The sequence below is a fragment of the Ochotona princeps genome, chromosome 16 (assembly GCF_030435755.1).
Source record: "Ochotona princeps isolate mOchPri1 chromosome 16, mOchPri1.hap1, whole genome shotgun sequence".
NCBI classification, from domain to species: Eukaryota; Metazoa; Chordata; class Mammalia; order Lagomorpha; family Ochotonidae; genus Ochotona; species Ochotona princeps.
Window position 1 is genome coordinate 46,441,190 of NC_080847.1, and position 15,155 is coordinate 46,456,344.

Here is a 15,155-nt window from a genome sequence, read left to right on the forward strand (position 1 = left end):
GCGACGGGGAGGTCAAGGGGGTGCCCCAGGGTCATGGGGCGCTTTCAGCAGGCCCAGAGTCCCTGGAATATGGAGAGGGTGCAGGCACCCGGACTGAGGCTACCCAAGGACTTGATTCAATTCTAGCTCAGGGACTGCCGGAATCTTCCTGGGATCTATCCTCCGCCTTCCTCCAGCCCCATGGGCCGGCAGTGTAGACCCCTAGGCGGGCACCCCTGCGCAACTCGGGGTCCCCGCCCGTGAACGCGCCACTTTGTCATTTGCAGGGTGGGCACGGGGCTCGAACCTGGCCACGGTCTGGCGCCAAGCGGTCGGCAGGAGTCCTGTCCTCCCGAACAGGAAAGCTTGGAGCATCCCGCAGCACGACCACCCCCACAGCCATCCAACCGCGCCCCGCAGAGGCTCTTTCCGAGAGCGCGGCCAGTGGGGCCGCACAAACCGCGGAGTACGCGTGGGCGCGGTGGTCTGTGGGCTCCCTGGAGGGACGAGCGATCCCCAGGAGTGATCCCCTCCTGGCAGGGCCACAGCCGTCCTCGCCACCACCGCGGGGCGGGGCCCGCACCGGGGGCGGGGCGCCGGGCGGGCGCGGCGCTATTTCCAGCCTCGCCGGAGGCTTCGCTCTCACTTCGCTGGGAGCCTTCCCGGCTCGCAAGCCGGATCAGGCCGTGCTGCGGGGAGGAGGCAGGACTCGGCAGTGGCAGCGGAGGCGGGGACCGACCCGACCCTGGGGCCGAGGAAAAACGCGCCGCCGCGCCCTCTTCGTCTCCCTCTCCTGTGCGCGCCAGCCCCGGCCGCTCGCCCACCCAGGGCACCGGGCTGGGCTCCGCGCGCCAGGGCGGCACCGGGCCCGAGCTGGGGAGGAGGTGCTGCCAGCCGCCCGGCGCCCTGAGCCGAGGCTTCGCTGTGGAGAACCGCGCCCGGACTAAAGGCGCTCGCGGACTCGAGAGCATCGGCAGCGACAGGTAAGTGGCTGTGCCTCCGCCCCACCCTTGTTTTCCGTCCTACGAAGGCTCCCTGACCCGAGGGATCCCCCCAAAGGTTCCTTGGCTGGTCCGGGACCGCAGCGCGCGCCCATCCCGCGGCTCCACGCCGATATGAATCCGAAGCCGCGGGCGGAGGTAGGGCTCACGGGGCTCCAGTCTGGCGGTACTTTGGGGACCGATCTCAATAGTGGGAACTTTAATTGGACTTTTCGTTCGTCGGATTTTACTTGCTACCGCCTCGCTTTGAGCTGCCGCCCCAAGGGTTCGCCGGGTTCCGGCGGACTCCAGCTCCTCTTCCCGGCTCTTGGGTGCCGGGTGGGCCGGGCAGGAGCGCCACGGGCACCTGGGCTTTCCCGCGCGCTCAGAATTGAGATGGGAAGCAGGAAGTGGCAGGCAGGGCCGAGGGGCGAAGTTAGAGGCGGCTCAGCGTCGCACCCCGAGACCGGAGTTACCCCACGCCGCCCCGTGCGCTTTCCCATCCCTCGACTCACCAGGACACCGGCCTGTTGTGTGCTCCCGGCGAGCGCGTGTGCGTCAGGGACCTTGCGAAGGTGTCTACGTGTCTGTGTCCCGGAGTGCGGCTCAGATGGGCGGAAAAAGGTACACCGCTTTGTAGCGGGACCCAGCCTAGCTCTGGCCGCGGCGGCGGCGGCGGCGGCTGCTTTTGTGTGCCGGCCCCAGCCTCCCTGGAGGCCCTGAGGGGCGTTTTGGCTGTGCAAACCTTGCCTGTGGGGTCTGTAGGTGACCTTTGAACCTTCTCTGGAGCGGCACTAATCTCCGCCGCTAACTTTGACCGGGTGTCTTGTCTCCAAGCTCCGCGACCCCCGACCGGGACTTGGCGCAGCTGCGGCACAGCGCCCTCGACTGTGGGCACTAGCACCCACTGCCGGATCTCACGGAGAAGTCCGGCCCCAAGCTGAGCCTCTCCGTCCCGCAGACATCTCGGCTGTCAGTCCCTGAGCCGTGATCCGCCCTGCAGTGGGGACCGGGCATCTCGGACCCCGTCTCTCTGTCAGGGCATGGTCTGACTGGGCATGACCACACGTGGGGGAGGCGGATGACTGAGGAGAGATGCGGCAAGTCTTCTAGGGTAAGGGGGCCCACTGCCTCTTCTCCATGCCCAGGAGCAATCACAAGATGCACTACCAATCCACTTTCTGGATAACCTCACTTCCGAGTTCACCTTGCCCCCAGCGCATGGGTGATGAAGACTTTCTCAAGTCCTTCCCTAGGCTGGAGCAGAAGTAGCAGAACTCTCTTTAAAACTCCTCAGGTTGTCACACCTGTCCTACCCCAGCCAGACTGCAGGGAGGAGTGACACCGGTCCTGGTGGGAGATACTCTTCCCCCAACTATGGTGGGACAGGGCCTGGGGGGGGGTCCCTGGGGAGCCATGGAAGTGACCCAGGGAGGAATAAAATCAGACCCCAAAGAGACTCCATAGGGCCATCAATAATCCAATAAGCATCTGAGCCCAGAGAAACCTCCTGTCTGACCCCATGCTGGCCCAGTTACTCCAGGACGCAGGAATGGGCTGACTTATTTATTTGTTTTCTGCCATCAGACTCTGCAAGAGTCTGTTCCCCGGGTATTGATTAAAAAAAAAAGACCCCAAATTAAAAAGTCAGGGCTTTCTCAAAGCAAGGTCAAGGATTAATTATTTATAGACATCCATCAGCCAGTGGGCAGGGGAGGTGCTCATTTGTAAATTGCTTGAGACTGCAAAACAACCTCTCCTGGCTCCCCCTCGGGGCTCTGGCTGGCAGAACGGCCACCTGAACTCACCCTCCTGGCCAGGCGAAGAGTGCTGGGCTGGGGCCGTAGGAAGCTGCCTGGGAGCGCAGCCTGCTGCCCGAAATGCCTTGCTGCTCTTGTCACCAGCACATCACTTGGGAAATTTCATGCGCATTTGCTATGTTTCCATACTGAACATTTACTGATTAGAGAGTATCAGGGGGATTTCATTTTTTAAACCTTTATTCAAATCTCTGTTTATGTAAGCTAATAAGTCTCGGAAAGTTCGGCTACTACTTTTCTTTTTTGTGCTGCGTGGTTGTGGAGGAAAGTGTGCCTGGAGGCTCATCTCTGATTCTGCCTTCAATGCGTTTAGAAGGAGGAAAGTCAGATTCTCCTCGTTGTAGACGTCACTCAGGCTGCTTCCTTGCGCTTTCCTGGGAGTTGGTGCCAGCGGCTGCTGATCGGCTTTTTGTGGTTTTGCGGATGGAAGAGAGAAAGGTGGTTGCGTGGGGTTTTTATCCTTCTTGGCAGGTGCAGCTGGTGGGAGAAACCTGCAGTAGGCGCTGTGGTGCTGGTGGACAGGGATGGAGAGATGTGGTCCCTGGCTGACCCCCCTCGGCCCCTACCTGATATGTGGCCCGGAGTCTGAAATCCTTGTCTTAGCGGCATCCATTGTTTCTGGCTTGGAAAAATCTTATTTCCCTGCCTGACCTGTGCGTGGCAACCACGTAGCAGAAACATGGCTGAAGGAGGACCTGCTGGCAGGAAAGTAAAGGGAGATTTATGGCGCCCCAGTTAGAGTCAGAAAACTCTGCGTGGCACCAGTGACCAGCCTCTGCACTCACAGAAGGTAGCAAGTTATGTAAAAGGAGATGGAGATGGTGTCGGCCTGAGGACAGCCAGGTGACCCAGCCACAAATAGAGCAAATAAAAAGCTGACGGTGACATTCGGCTGGGTGAGAGATCTTGGTTCGTGTTAAATGCATGTCATGACAAAGCTGTGCGTTTGTTTGCTCCCATATCAGTTCGTCTGTTCGCTTTCTCCATGTGTTTTTGGAAGCTCTTTCTCCAGTGTTCCAGAGCCTCACTCAGGACGCTCGCTGCCGGCGGGCAGTCTGCGTGGTGACAGTGTGGTGACAGGAGGCCGCTGTGGTGCTGTTTTTGGAGTCACTGCCAGGACTCATCTGACTTCAGAGCAGCTGTGTTCCCTCCCTCCTGGGAGGAGGCTGCCCAAAAGACACGGCAAACTGCCCGGGCTTAGGCCACCAGGCGGCTGCGGCTTCAGTTGTTCTGTCTCATTCCTCACCGGCGGAGGGATGTTGTCATGACCCTTCCATCATAAGTCACTGTGGGAGAAGAGGAGACTTACAAAATTGGCCATGAAAAAAAAAAACAAGGTGACTTTTTACCCTGGGCAGAATAACCTGTCATTTGTGATCCGGTGCTTTTGCTGTGCACCTGCTGGACTTGTTCAAGATGTGGAAATGCAGCCTTGGCCATGAGAGACACGGTGAGCCTGTAGCCCAATGGACTGAGACTAGGAAGCAGCCCCGAGTCCTCGCTCAGCTCCAGGGTCAAATTTGGGGAGGTCAGATGGAAAACAGAGGCTAGAGGCTGGGGACAGCAAACACAGCTGCCTACCTAGGCTGGTGGTCTGGGTCTCCAAATCCCACTGCCCACCTGGAAGGCCATGGATGGCTGGGAAATGCATAGTTCTTGGCGCTGGTGACCGAGGGCGAGATGTCCTTTCTCCGACAAGCCACAGCCAGAGCTGGCTCCAGTGAGTGACATTTATTTGAATGAAAGTGGAATCTTCAGCATTGAAACTTGGAGCCAAATGAGTCTCCGTGCTACACTCCTGGTGCCAGCCCCGCTGTTGCTGTCTTTTCTACCAACAGTGAGTGTTTAGGGAATCTATCTTGGTTGTCTGTCACTGTGTCAGGCCTGGAGCACGGGGGTCTCTGTCCTGGTGGGTTTTGTTATCCCAGGATGGTGATTTCTCCATCATTCATTCCTCACTCATTGATTCATTCTCTACTTGACAAAGAGAGTGAGCCTAGGGGTCCCCTGTGAAGGGAATGCATAAGGCATGGGGACCATCGTCTGGGAGCCGTGGAATGCCATTGGAAGGGGTACGCTGTGGCCAGACAGGCAGGTGGAGCCCTGGCCACCCGGGTCCTTCAAGGACTTTATTCTACAAACTGTGGATTGGGAGCCGCAGGTGACCTTGGTCTTTAAGAGGAGTGGAAGGCAACAGGTGCATCCCACAGGGACTGGTGCAGGAGCAGATGCGGGAGGAGACGCAGGGAGGGTGGTGAGTACTATGATTGCGGAGCACTGGTGAGAACTGTGAAGACCTAAGATCCTGCCCACGGAGGCAGGCTGCTTTCCCCTGAGGTCTCTGTGGGGCTCTGCCTCTGCACCTGTCCAGTTTGTACCCCTTCCGGCTCTGGGCTGGGCTCCCACCCTTTCTTTGTGTGGAGTCACCACTTGTTCAATTCCAGCATTGTAGTGGGAGCCCTGAAAGCAGTGTTGTATGCTTTGGTGGCAAGGAACCCTGGACACTCAGAGCCATGGCCCTGTCTCTGCTTTGCTGTCTCCCTCCCAACTGGGTCAGACACATCGGGGGCTGGCCAAGGCCACTGTCCCCTGCTTGTGACATCCCAGACCCTGCCGCTCCTGTGGGCTGAACACTTGCTGTGACTCTAGCGCCTGCTTCCGGGTCAGCTCCACATCTCCTGGCCTCAGCCTGTTTTAACCCCTTAGCTTCCTGGTCCCCTCATATTGGAAGGTAGAATTTAAAGATCAGTTTAAAGTAGAGCAAAACAATTTGTTAAAGATTTATTTATTTTTATGTATTGCAAAGTCAGATATACAGAGAGGAGAGGCAGAGAGGAAGATCTTCCATCCACTGATTCATGCCCCATGTGACCGCAACAGTTGGAGTAGCCAAACTTGAGCCAGAAGCCAGGAGCCTCCTGTGGGTCTCCCACGTGGGTGCAGGATCCCAAGGCTTTGGGGTGTCCTCTACTGTTTTCCCAGGCCACAAGCAGGGAGCTGGATGGGAAGCAGCGCCGTCAGAATACAAACCAGTGTCCATATGGATTCCCAGCAAAAACTTTAGCCACTAAGCTACCGTGCCAGGCCCAAAAATGTATCTTTTAAATTCATGCATTTAAGGGTCTTCCAAAAATTCATGAAAAACACTGTGCACCTGCTATCCACTTGGTCTAAGTGGATGGGCGACTGGTAACTGCTTTGGCAAAGACTCCTATTTTGTACCTTCTCTCATTTTCAACCCTCTCGGGCTTTGTTCCTCTGGATGGGAGCGAGTCTGTACCTGCTCCCCACACCCCCTGAAGTCGGGAAGCTTCCTGTGGTGTCCTGGCCTCCCTGTAGACAACAGCCATGCTCCTCTCCTCACACCTGATCTCGACCCTAACAGGCTTTCTTCCAGAGCTGGGCAGGGGGTGTAGGCCTGTGTGTTACCCTATTTCCCTTTGTGCCCAGGCTGCTGGCAGCAGGCCCTGAGCCCAGCGGCTGCCGAGCTATAGGCAACAGCCCAGGTCGCTGTCACCTTGTCCTCCCTCTGTCTGTGCCTGAGCCAGCTCCTTCCTGGCTGGGCCAGATCTGGGATGGGAGATTTGAGGCAGGGAGTGGATGCTGCAAGGTTTGGATCTACTTGCCTGTGTGTCGATTTCTGCCAGCTCCTGGCCTGGAGACAGATGGACTTGCACTTGGCAGACAAGTCATCCCCATCGTTGAGGCTGTATCTGCTGCAAGCTGCCTCAGGCCTCTGCCCAAGCCTCATGGCCCAGCCTGGTGAACCCCGAGACCCTCCCCTGGTCTGGTGACACAGGGGCTGTTCCTCAAGAGAGCAAGGCCTGAAGGGAAAATTGGGGCATCTAGCTAAAACTACTGCCCCTGCCCTTTCTCAGGCAGAATCTTGGACTTGGCCCTGGGGGAGCCATGGTGCAGGAGCATCCCTCTCTGGCTGTGTTGGCCTTGAGGAACTTGGCGTGGGGAAGCTTCTCCGTGACTGCTGGCTGGCAGGCAGGAAGCTAAGCTACCCAGTGTGCCTACACTGGCACGGAGCGTGGTACGGGCAGTCTGTCTACACTGGCTCAACCGGTAGATGAGACAGCCAGCCTCCGGCTTGCTGAAGCAGCGTCCTAGTTTGCATCTAGGACCTTTACTTTTTGAGTCTGGTTCTGTCATCTTTTTATAAAGTAAAATATTTGAGTATTTGAAAGTCAGAGTTATACTGAGAGGCAGAGAGAGAGAGATAGAGAGAGAAATAGAGAGAGAGAGAGAGATTTTTCATCTGCTGGTTCATTTCCTAGATGGCCACAGTAGTTAGAGTCGTACCAGGCTGAAGCGAGGGGCCAGGAGCTTTTTTTTTTAGTTTATTTATTTTTGTTGGAGATGTAGATTTACAAAGAGAAGCATGCGTGCGTATGCACACACACACACGCACACACACAGATTTTTCATTCATTGATTCACTCCCCAAACGGCCACAGTGGATAGAGCTGACCTGATTCAAAGCCAGGAGTCAGGAGCTTCTCTTGGGTGTCCCACGAAGTCCCAAAGCTTTGAGCCATTCTTCACTGATTTCCCAGGTCATCAGCAGGGAGCTGGATGGAAAGTGGAGCAGCCGGGACTAGAATAAATGTCTACATGGGATGCCGGTTCTGCAAGGCAGAGGATTAGCCTGTTGAGCCACAGTCCTGTCCCTCTTCCCCCCATTTTTGTTTTTTCTTTTTCTTTTTAAAGATGTATTTAATAGGGCCTGGTGTGATGCCCAGTGTTTAATCCTTGCCTTGTACATGCCAGGATCCATATGGGTACCAATTTGTGTCTCGGCTGTTTCACTTCCCATCCAGCTCCCTGCTTGTGGCCTAGGAAAACAGTGGAGGATGGCCCAAAGCCTTGGGATCCTGCACCCGCGTAGGAGACTTGGAAGAGGCTCCTGGGTTTGAATCAGCTCAGCTCTGGTTATTGTGGCCACTGGGGAGTGAACTACAGATGGAAGATCTTCTTCTGTCTCTCCTTCTCTCTGTAAATCTGTCTTTCAAATAAAAATAAACCTTTAAAAACAAAATTTATTTAATAGATTATTTATTTAAAAGGTGGAGTTACGGAAAGAGAGGGAGAGACGTCCAAGTCTCAAACATAGGTAACAGGAACCCAGATACTTGGGCCATCTTTGGCTGCTTTTTCCAGGCCATTAACAGAGAGCTGGATTGAAAGTAGAACAGCCAGGGCCTGGCACGATAGCTTAGCGGCTGAAGTCCTCACCTTGCACGTGCCAGGACCCCATATGGGCGCCGGTTCTAATCCCGGCAGCCCTGCTTCTCATCCAGCCCCCTGCTTGTGGCCTATTGAGAATAGCCCAAAGCCTTGGGACCCTGCACCCACGTGGGAGACCCGGAAGAGATTCCTGGCTCCTGGCTTCAGATCGGCTCAGCACTGGCCATTGCGGTCACTTGGGGAGTGAATAATCAGAAGGAAGCTCTTCCTCTCTGTCTCTCCTCCTCTGTGTATATCTGGCTGTAATAAAATGAATACATCTTAAAAATAAATAAATAAATAAATAAATAAATAAATAAATAAATAAATTTATTTTAAAAATAAAGGAAGTGGAATAGCCAGGACTCAAACCAGAACTCATATGCGATGCTGGCACAGCATACCCACTGTACCACCATCCAACTCCTATTCTGTCTCCTGGGATTATTCTTCCCCACCCTTTCCCTAGATGCCTGAATCCGACTGGAGCTTCCCCAAGTCTATTTGAATCGCATCTGCAGGTGCTACCACTGAGCTGGAAGTGATGTACCCCTGTGCTTTACGTGGGTATCTGACCGCGCACCATTGTAGGGGGCACAGAGGCCCCCTCTGGTGCTGACCATCAGCATGGCCTTCTTGCCATCCCTCCTGATCGCTCTGCTCACACATCCTCACCAAACGCTTTCAGCACGCATGTCTCCTGGTTGAGTCCATCTTGCTGTTTCTTGCTGTGATTTGGGGCCTCATGAGGTTTGGGCTCATCTGCAAATTTAATTTCCGGACCATTCATCCCTGTGAAAGTGCAATCTAGGCCTATTCTTGAACTCTCCTCAGATTTCCTCTGCTGTGAATGGAGGTGTTGATGGGCAGCCATGGCAACCCCCTCCACCCCTCCCCTGCCTCTCCGGGTCAGGACTGAGCTGCACCTGGAGTCAGACTGCCCTGGATGGAATCCCAGCTTGATCACATGGCTGCTATGGGGGCTGTGGGCTCCGTTCCCTGGGCACAAAATGGGGATACCCACAGAACTCACCGTGAGGGCCAAGTGCCTCCATTAACATTGCACCTGCCGTGTTAGTTGTTATCCTCTGTGCTTGGTGTCTCAGCCCAGACTCCATCCACTCCATTGTGGGTTCCAGATAGTTTGTCCATTGAGGATCTAGCTAGGTGGGGTGACAAAGGCTTCCTGGGCATGTGGCTCCACTGACCAGTGCCCCTTCCTCCCCCCAAGTCCCAGTATTTCTAAGCAGCTCTCCAATCATCATGCCATTTCCCTGACCTGCATTCACCCTGCTGTTGTTGAGTCATTTGCTTTTGTTCATCCTTGTTCAGCTGTAGAATTTCATTGTGTGAATGTGCCCTGTTTTTTAATCTGTTCTCCTGTTGATGGCCGTTGGTGTGTTTTGAGTGTTTTGGCCGCTCTGAGGACGCTTGCTTGTCTCTCCGACATACATACCCATTTCAGATACTTAGATCACTGGAGTGCAGGGCATGCGTTGTTTTTTTAAACAAGATTTATTTGTTTAAAAGAGTTAGAGAGAGAGAGGGACACAGAGAGATCTTCTATCCCACTGGTTCACTCCTAAAGGCCATGATGGCCAGGGCTGATAGGAGCTTCATCCGGGTCTCAGATGCAGGTGTCAGGCCCAGGCACCTAGGCCATCATCCTCCGCTCCTTTTTCAGGCACTTCAGCAGGGGACTGGATCAGAAGTGGAGCAGCCAGGACTCAAACCAATGTTCATCTGGGATACTGGCATCTTAGGCATCTTTACCCATTATGCTATAATGCTGGCCTCTCTCCCTCTCTTTCTCTTTTACTTATTTATTTGAAAAGGGAGATAGAGATAGAGAGATCTCATTTGCTAATTTGTTGCTTGAATGGCCGAAATGGCTGAAGCTGCTCCACGCTGAAGCCAGGAGCCAAAAACTTCTCCCCCGTGGGTGGGACAGGGACACAGGTACTTGGGTCATCCTGTACTGCCTTCCCAGATTCACTAGCAGGAAGCCCTGCTTCCCACTCACTATGGCTCTAGGCACTGCCACTTAAGAGCATCCCTTATGCACCCCCATCCCTGCGGGGTGAACCTTCAGCTGTGTCCCTCGCCCACCCCAGAAACATCCCTTTCATCCCTAGGTGCCCTGAACCTCGCTAGCTCTTCTGGGGGATGGCAGGCTCTCCAGGGGCCCTGTCTGAGGCCGCCAGCATCCGATGAGGACCGGTGTGATGTCCCCACTGCGACGTGTCTCTGGAAAGTGACTCAGGGCAGGGGGTAGCAAGTTCTGGGTCAGGCCCTGGGGGTTGGTGTGTTTCTGAGGCCCCCACTACTTCCCCTGGGAAGGGAGGCGGTGTCACCTCCAGCTCTGATGAAGGCTCTGGGGAGGAGCTGGGTGATTGACATCTCTGAGGTCAAGAAGGGAGGCAGGAATTGTGGACCAGACATGGCTGGGAACAGGGGATGGGGACAGGGAAACCCCTATGGAGGAGGGAGGGCTGGGCTGGCCCTCAAAAATGGGGAACAGCACTTTGTGGGCCAGTTGGTGTGAACTCCACCTTGAGGGTCAGTTTGTGAAGTGCACAGGATAGGACAATCACTGAGCCCCCCAAGAATTGGTGGGCTGGTTGACTCTGACACACACAGGCACAACATAATGGGCAGGGTACCTTGGAAAGCTTGGGAAGACTTCCTGGAGGAGGCAAGCTGGGGACTATGTGTCTGCAAGGCCAAGGTTGAGCACTTCATCCTGATGCTGTTAGAAGCCATCTCCAAGCTCGGGGTCCACAGGGCACGGACAAACACCGTCTCTGGAAAATAGGGCAACAAATGAATCTGTGACACACACATTGTTTATGTGATGTGTGGGCGGGTATGTGAGGATGGGAGAGCTAAAAGAAGCAGTTGGGAAAATAACACCTTTTTTTGTGGGAAGACGGGTTAGAGAGGTTTATACTCTTCTGTGATGACTAATATGAGAGGTTTATCAAAGTAAACACACACACACACACATACCCTTGACATGTTTTGCAAAATTGATTGGAGGACTTGGCAGATTTGAGGGATCATTCAGTAACGTTTTCCGGGTCGATGCTAATTTGATGCAGCAGACCCAAGCCTCGCGCCAATTTACTGCCAAGCTGACGCACTGCTCGGACCTCACGAGCCAGCTTCACGGGCTAACCGCTTGTAAAGATGCAAGCGCGACAACTACTCCACCTTGCACTGGGTGTGCGTGGCAAAGTGTTTATCAAAAAGCACCTACATCGACCTGGCCATTAACTTGGAGACAATCTGGGGCTCTCGGGCCCAGATTCCAGGCAGCGTTTCATGCCATGAGGCTCTTGGCTCGTGGTTGGTGTGGAGGGCGGGGAGGTCGTCTCTGGGAGCCACGGCCAGAGGTCGAAGACTCCACAAAAGAGCCCTTCTGGTCTCCTGTGTCGCTGAATGACAGTAAGCCCCAGCTCTGGGAACAATGGCCTCTCTATTCTCCTCCAGGAGGGCTCCTAGGGCCTCATCTCTTCTGGAACTTAATTTCCAGGGGAGAGAGAGAGAGAACCAAGTAGAACCAAGTCTGTGCTTGAACAAGGTCCCCAGCCCCAGGAATGTCCATTTCTCGCTTTCGTTTTTGCTTCTCGGGCTCCGCATGACATCAGATCGACTTATCAGATCCCAGCTGCAGTTCCTGCTCTACCCAAACACACTGCCAGCCTCGTCATTGTAAGGACGGTGCCTGGCGTTTGCTTTGCCAGTCAGCAACAGCTGAACAATAAAAATCGTCACAATCCCTGTCTTCCCCCGTTAATGTGTTCCACAGAGGAGACGTGGACTTGAGCAGTGTCATTCCACTCTCTCTGTCACTGTGGTCCCCAACCACCTCCTCTCCTGGGCATCCATGAGGCCAGGGGGCAGGGGGGTTGGGGGCTGATGGGGTGTGCGCAGCTCAGTTGCCAGCGGCAGTCCAAAGCCTCGTGGGTTTTCACCAAGGGAAATTTGATCTTGGGCAAATGTCAAGGCGTTTTTGAAATCTGTGTTATGATAGCAGCTCATTGCCGGCATAGGGCTTCATCTGGATTTCATAAATATTGTATGGGGTTCCCTCATTGGTGGCCACCTCGGCCTGCTGGAGACATTATCACCCCCACCTTCCCTGGGGGGGCACATGCGTACACACAGGCTCACAGCCAGACACCCTGACTGTCCATCACAATTGCCATCTAGTGCTGAGTTGTCATGAAAAGCCAAGTGGTGATATTTCCATCAGCGGGTTCTTGTAACAAATTCCATTCAAATTCCATCGGAAAGGAGCTAGGCTTCCTCTTGCCACTGGGAGAATGAGATGCTAAATGGAGCTTCCTGGGGCCCTGGCAGCTGTCCAAGCTTTGTAATGGATCGTTCTCCTTTCTGATTCTCCCGGTGACCTTGGAACCCCCCCCCCCCAATGCTGGTGGATGTCTTCTGATTACACCTGCTCTTTCTTTCCCCAGATGGGCACTGCTTAGAGACCAGACACCTGGGAGCACCTGGCAGGTGATGGGAAGATCGCTTGTTGCTTCTGACCTTTTCCAAATTGATGTCCGCCCCGACAGAGTCAAATATTGTGTTTAAAGGTGGCTGGCAGGAGACAGGAGCCTCTCTGTGCAGCCCCAGTGCACAGCAGGTGATCCTGCAGAGGGAACAGGGATCTGTGTGGGGGGTGGGGGGTGGGGGGGAGAAGACACGGTGCAATTTCATTCATCAGCTATTTTTGGTCTAGGAATAAACCAAATGGTCCTAACTGCTGCTGTTATAGATTCTAGCAGGGGAGTGGCGTGTAAGGAAAGATTAATGTACAATTAAAGCCTGTGTACGGGTAAATTACAGGGTGACAGCTATCTAATGCAAACACCGCCGACGTGTAATTAACAGGAGTTACTGGCTTTCCAGGATGGAGATGCTGCAGGAGGGGGCTGGGAGCGGTGACTACAGATGCAGCCTGCTCTTGTAGGTGGGTTGGTGGCCTGGGTGGTCCCAGGAGCCGTGCTCCCCAAGGTGGCTTTGGGCTGTCAGGCACATCTGCCTCTTTCTCCCCATCCTTGTTTCAGCTCCTTCTGGAGCCACCCTGATCCATTTCGCCCCCAAATCCCTTCCCTTCCCCCCATGTCCCCTTTCTGGCTTTGTGGTAGTGAGAGCCCTCGGCTATCTCTTTTCTTTAGTAATGTTTTTAATTTCTCCTGCTTTGTCAGCTTTTTAAGGAATATGTTACATTATGTGGAAATTGGATGCTAACAAGATTTGTATGAATAAATTAGACTCTTAACTTTTTATGTTATTACAGAATTGAAATGGACTTTAATGACAATCAGAATTAATGTGGTGTTGCAAAGAAATGCTGGGAAGGTGGCAGGGTGTTCAGCACTCTGCCCGCCTGCATCCCTGGCCGGTCCGTGAGGGTATCTCCCTTCTCTTCCCAGGGCTGTCCCCTGTGGCACGGGGTCTGGTGCTGTTCTCCACCCCCAGCTCCTGGGAGGTTCCCTGATGCCTCTGGGGTGTTGGATACTGGGCAGCTATGCCCAAGACCCTCTTTAGGCCCAAGGCCCCATGGGGGCTGCTGATGCCCCCAAGACCACCCATTCCCCACCCCCCCAAACACCATCATTCCAAGCCCCTAATGAGAATTGCTCTTAGCTTCAGGGAGCTCCTTGTGCAGGGCCACATACCAACCCACTTCCTGGACCTGAGGACTGGCTGATGTGGCGAGTCGAAGGCCTGACTCTGCTTGAACTTGGCGGGGTCTGTAGAGGTGCAAAAGTTGAACTTCTCTCCAGGCCTATGCTTGCCCTTTTTTTCCCATGAGGCCTCAGGAGCCTCTCCCACCCCCATCTACCTGTCGTCACCTTCATCTTGCTTTCCAGGGCTCCCAGATCTCAGGGACTTCTCATCCCCTAGACAGGTCTGTCCTGTTCAGCCAAGATCAGGGCTTTCCTCCCTCCCTCCTCCCTTACTTCCTGCCTACTTTCCTCTTAATGAAGTAAGGAAAGGAGCATCAGGGTGGAAGGGACCAGGGAAGCCTGGGGTGGAAAAGGTGGGTCCAGGCTGTAGGGCAAGTTTTGTGATCTGGGGTGCCAGGGGATGCCTGTCCTATGGGAGGAGGGGTGGTGAGTCTGGGGAAGGTTAGTCCAGGATGGCCAGTGGTTCTAGTATCAGCAGTAAGTAGTCTCACAGTCATGGTCCTGTGCCAACCCAGCCGTATGATCGTGGACTGAGTTTGGTTTGGGGGCTTGAGGAACTCAGAGCCCAGAGTTTTCCTGGCAAGGTGGCCCCTTCTCCAAGGAAGCTGGGGCCCCCGTGCTCTGTGTATCACTAGTGCCCATGGGGAAGGATGGGCCATGGCTGTAGAGCTACTGGACTCCATGCCGACTGACCATGACCTCGATCTTGGGATGTCCGCATCTGCCTGGAAGAGACTAAGTTCTTACAATGGGGGCTGTGGGCCCGCAGGCTGCTGACTGGGCCCTGAGTACCTCTGATCCTGCCCAACCCACTCTTCCAGCTGGACCACCTCTGCCCTGAGGCTTTGTTCCTGAGTGGGGAGTAAAGAGGCCTGCAAAGATCCCTGCTCCACCGCTGAGGGACCCCCAGCTCAACATTCCTGCCTCCACCTTCATACTCTTAGAAATTGTCAGGAGACCAGCATTGTGGAACAGTAGGCTAAGTCTCTGCCTGCAGTGCCAGGCTCCCGTGTGGGTGCTGGTTCATTTCCTGGCTGCTCTGCTTCCTATCCTGCTCCCTGCTAATGTGCCTGGAAAAGCAGTGGAAGATGATATAAGTCCTTGGGTCCCTGAACCCACATGGGAAACTTGGAGGAGGCTCCTGGCTCCTAGATTCAGACTGGCTCAACTCTGGCTGTTGCAGCCAGATGGGGAGTGAACCAGTAGATAGAAAATCTCTGAGGGTGTGTCCTTCTCTCTGTAACTCTGCCTTTCAACTAAAAACAAATAAATAATAAACAAATTTCCAGGAAAAGCACCCACCAAGAACGCAAGAAGAAAAGAAATCCTCGGGCCTAGCATGGTAGCCTAATGGCTAAATGCTCGCTCTTCCAGAGACCCGGAAGAAGCTCCTGGCTTTGGATTGGCTCACCTCCGGCCATTGCAGTGCTTGGGAAGTG

The 15,155-nt window shown here is 54.4% G+C and overlaps 1 protein-coding gene across 1 annotated transcript in view; it reads left to right on the forward strand.

Annotated features, from left to right (window-relative positions):
- Positions 1-644: 644 nt before the first annotated feature.
- Positions 645-15,155, forward strand: part of CHST8 (carbohydrate sulfotransferase 8) — a 115,065-nt gene continuing 100,554 nt past the window's right edge. Inside the window, exon 1 of the mRNA XM_004595016.2 lies at positions 645-962. The gene's annotated coding sequence lies outside the window, so the exon portion shown is untranslated. The remainder of the gene's footprint in view (positions 963-15,155) is intronic.